Source organism: Phyllobates terribilis, unplaced genomic scaffold (genome assembly GCF_046119375.1).
Source record: "Phyllobates terribilis strain yellow unplaced genomic scaffold, ASM4611937v1 Scaffold_725__1_contigs__length_753432, whole genome shotgun sequence".
Classification (NCBI taxonomy): domain Eukaryota; kingdom Metazoa; phylum Chordata; class Amphibia; order Anura; family Dendrobatidae; genus Phyllobates; species Phyllobates terribilis.
Genome location: NW_027363485.1, coordinates 270001 through 274213, shown reverse-complemented (window position 1 = coordinate 274213; position 4213 = coordinate 270001). Strand labels below are relative to the sequence as shown.

General features: G+C 58.9%; 1 pseudogene; it reads left to right on the top strand.

The window, feature by feature from the left end:
* The first annotated feature begins 2504 nt into the window (after nt 1-2504).
* Nucleotides 2505-4213, top strand: part of LOC141236826 (18S ribosomal RNA) — a 1868-nt pseudogene continuing 159 nt past the window's right edge.

Here is a 4213-nt window from a genome sequence, read left to right as displayed (position 1 = left end):
TGTCAGTGCGCGCATCCGATTTCAGTTGCAGAGCGATTCATCCGATGAGTCCTTCATACTTAGTCGTTTTTGTCAAAATTTCTGACTTTTTGAAAATTTCACAATTTTGTGAAAACTTCCACAAAATGAGGTTATAATATGTTAGAGGGCATCCCAGGAGAGCTCCAAATGTGTGGGTAAAATATATATCCCACAGGGGGAAAATTGAAAAAAAGTTGAAAAAAATTTTTTTGTGGACTTAGAAAATTTTTCAACTTGTGTCAGACTTCCAGAGAGGGGAAAATGTGAGTGAGCGCATCCGATTTCAGTTCCAGAGCGATTCGCCCGATGAGTCCTTCATACTTAGTCGTTTTCAGAAGTCACAATTTTGACTTCCAGGACCCGCAAAACGTTAGTAAATTGAGCCCGCTCCCCAGTTCCAAGCGTTTTGAGGTGTCCCTGGTTGCAGTAATGCAGCCTGCCCACTAGATGTCGCAAAAGAGACAAAAAGTGAAAAAGAACCAGAATGAGGAAATTCCAGGGAGCCGAATCCGCCTGACAGTTCCAGGCGATCGGGTACTTTTTGGAATGCGTCCCTAAAGTGGGTATAGGGTGACACTCCATACAAAGACCCAGTTTTGCACACCACCGGCAGAATATATGAGAGAGAGGTACCTCTCAGCCCCGACACATTTTGACTCATTTAAGCAGGTTTTCACCTCCGTAGGCCCGGGTACGCGTTTTGGCTATGAGTCCCTGTTCGGCTGGAGGTCTGCACCTTGGCTGAACCCAGGCTTCCGCAGCTGCGTGGGGGGACTTTTGCCGGTCGCCTATCCCAAGTCAGAGAGGTGTTCCTGGGTTGAAGTGAGCCTGGCCAGACCCCCCCCACGGGCCCTGGTTCTCCACATGGGGGCGCCGTCAAGGCTAAAATCTGGATTTTTAGGCCCGGGAGAGGCTCCATGAGGGCGGATGCTTTTGTGGCTTTGACCCCAGTTCCACATCCAGTACCCCCTCTGCAAGGGCGCCTGTACCCGAGTCTCGCTTCCAGGACTCTTGGGCACGTATTTCCCGACGACAGGGGTTAGCAGCCTCCGTACTTGGGCAAGTCCCTCCACGCACCCCTGCTCTTCCTCCGATCGATCTGGCGCAGCGCTCCCGGGTGGGGAGGTGGCGCCGCTCGCTCGGCCCGGGCTTTGGAGCTCGCGCTGGCTTAAGGTGAGCGGTCCCCTTCCTCCTCTACCCCCGGGCTTTCGACACCTATCTTTGGGCGCGCACGCCGGCCTCGCCTCCCGTCCGCGGAGGTGGCCGAGCCGTGGGGAGATTGGCCCGACCCGAGCGAAGGCAGCGGTCCGACGACCCGCACGGGCGAACGGCGTGGCACCCAGGCGTGGGGGCCGTCGTCCGAATCGCTTCCTGTGCGGGGAAGCACACCGATCTTCTCCGAGGGCGGCCCTTTTCTTCCAGATGCGTAACCGGCCAGCGGAGGCCCGCGCCGCCCCTCGCGTCTGACAGGGCGGCCTCCGCGGCGGTGGCGACAGCGGCGGCGGTGGGTGGCGTCTCCGCGCCACTGCCGAGCTTCGCGATTTCCAGTCTTTTCCCGGGCCCCTACGTCAGTGGGGAGGACGACAGATGTGTGGAGGCAGGCGAAGGGGGTTCTCACCGTGTGGTGTGCCCCAGCCCGACCGTCACCTTTCCCCTTCGACCCTCATCCTCCCTGGCGGCTCGGCAGGGAGAAGGAGAGAGAGAGCGAGCGCGGAAACCCCAGAGCCAAGGGGTTAGATGGAGAACGGGAGAAGGAACGAGGGCCAAGAGGTAGGGAGTACGGTGAAAGGCCGACCTGGGGTTCCCCATGCGCTCCCGCCCCCGGGCGGGGAGCAGCCCTGGGAGGAAAAGCCGCTCGGGCATCCCTTTGAGGTTACGGGCGCGAGCGGGAAGAGGGACTACTCTGGAAGGCGACGCCGACACGGCCTGGCCGACGACCACCCACGCGACCTCCGCGTCGTCGGGTTAGTGCCGGAGCCGCGGCGGACCCTGACGGCCAGCCCCCCTCTCCCAATCCTCGTGCCTGTCCGCCGGTGGGTCGAGGACCCCCCGCGGCGGAGGCAGGTCTAAGCCAGACGGTGGCGCCACATAGGCCCACCCCCGCACGCCATCTCCCCGAGCGACCCTGTGTGTTGCCTTGGGTGCGGTTGGTGAGACGGGGGCGGCCGTGGCGTCCTCCGGAGGCCAGTCACCTCGCCCTCCCCGTGCAAGGGGTGTTTTCCAGACGCCTGCCGCTTCGGGACCACGCACCGCACAGCGAGCCGCTCCTCCCGCACATGTCCCCGGTGCTGCGAGGGCTCCGTTCCCCGCCCCCCCCAGGGAAGCCCCATGCCATCCCGCATCCTCTCCGGACGCCGCACGCCCTGCCTATACCCGTTCCGTCCGGGCGCCCTGCCGCCGCGGGGCTCTTCCGCCGCCCCCCCTCTCTTCCCGCAGGCCTCTCCTCTCCCGAACCTCGACGCGGTCCAGTCGTGTTGGGGGGCTACCTGGTTGATCCTGCCAGTAGCATATGCTTGTCTCAAAGATTAAGCCATGCACGTGTAAGTACACACGGACGGTACAGTGAAACTGCGAATGGCTCATTAAATCAGTTATGGTTCCTTTGATCGCTCCAAACCGTTGACTCGGACAACTGTGATAATTCTAGAGCTAATACGTGCAAACGAGCGCTGACCGCCAGGGATTCGTGCATTAATCAGATCAAAACCAATCCGGGGTCCCGGGCGCGGCGTCGGGACGGTCCTCCGCGGCCTCCCCCCTGCCGCGCTCTCCCCGTAAGCGTTGCGACTCTGGATAACCTCGGGCCGATCGCACGTCCCCGTGACCGCGACGATCCATTCGGGTGTCTGCCCTATCAACTTTCGATGGTACTTTCTGTGCCTACCATGGTGACCACGGGTAACGGAGAATCAGGGTTCAATTCCGGAGAGGGAGCCTGAGAAACGGCTACCACATCCAAGGAAGGCAGCAGGCGCGCAAATTACCCACTCCCGACCCGGTGAGGTAGTGACGAAAAATAACAATACAGGACTCTTTCGAGGCAATTGGAATGAGTACACTTTAAATCCTATAACGAGGATCTATTGGAGGGCAAGTCTTTTGCCAGCAGCCGCGGTAATTCCAGCTCCAGTAGCGTACACTAAAGCTGCTGCAGTTAAAAAGCTCGTAGTTGGATCTTGGGATCGAGCTGGCGGTCCGCCGCAAGGCGTGCTACCGCCAGTCCCAGCCCCTTTGCCTTGGGGCGCCTCCCCGATGCTCTTGACTGAGTGTCCCGGGGGCCCGAAGCGTTTACTTTGAAAAAATTAGAGTGTTCAAAGCAGGCAGCCACGCCTGAATACTCCAGCTAGGAATAATGGAATAGGACTCCGGTTCTATTTTGTTGGTTGTCGGAACTGGGGCCATGATTAAGAGGGACGGCCGGGGCATCCGTATTGCGCCGCTAGAGGTGAAATTCTTGGACCGGCGCAAGACGAACCAAAGCGAAAGCATTTGCCAAGAATATTTTCATTAATCAAGAACGAAAGTCGGAGGTTCGAAGACCATCAGATACCGTCGTAGTTCCGACCATAAATGATGCCTACTGGCGATCCGGCGGTGTTATTCCCATGACCCGCCGAGCAGCGTCCGGGAAACCGAAGTCTTTGGGTTCCGGGGGGAGTATGGTTGCAAAGCTGAAACTTAAAGGAATTGACGGAAGGGCACCACCAGGAGTGGAGCCTGCGGCTTAATTTGACTCAACACGGGAAACCTCACCCGGCCCGGACACGGAAAGGATTGACAGATTGAAAGCTCTTTCTCGATTCTGTGGGTGGTGGTGCATGGCCGTTCTTAGTTGGTGGAGCGATTTGTCTGGTTAATTCCGATAACGAACGAGACTCCGGCATGCTAACTAGCTACGTGACCCCCCGCAGTCCGCGTCCAGCTTCTTAGAGGGACAAGTGGCGCTCAGCCACGCGAGATCGAGCAATAACAGGTCTGTGATGCCCTTAGATGTCCGGGGCTGCACGCGCGCTACACTGAACGGACCAGCGTGTGTCTACCCTTCGCCGAGAGGTGCGGGTAACCCGCTGAACCCCGCTCGTGATGGGGATCGGGGATTGCAATTCTTCCCCGTGAACGAGGAATTCCCAGTAAGTGCGGGTCATAAGCTCGCGTTGATTAAGTCCCTGCCCTTTGTACACACCGCCCGTCG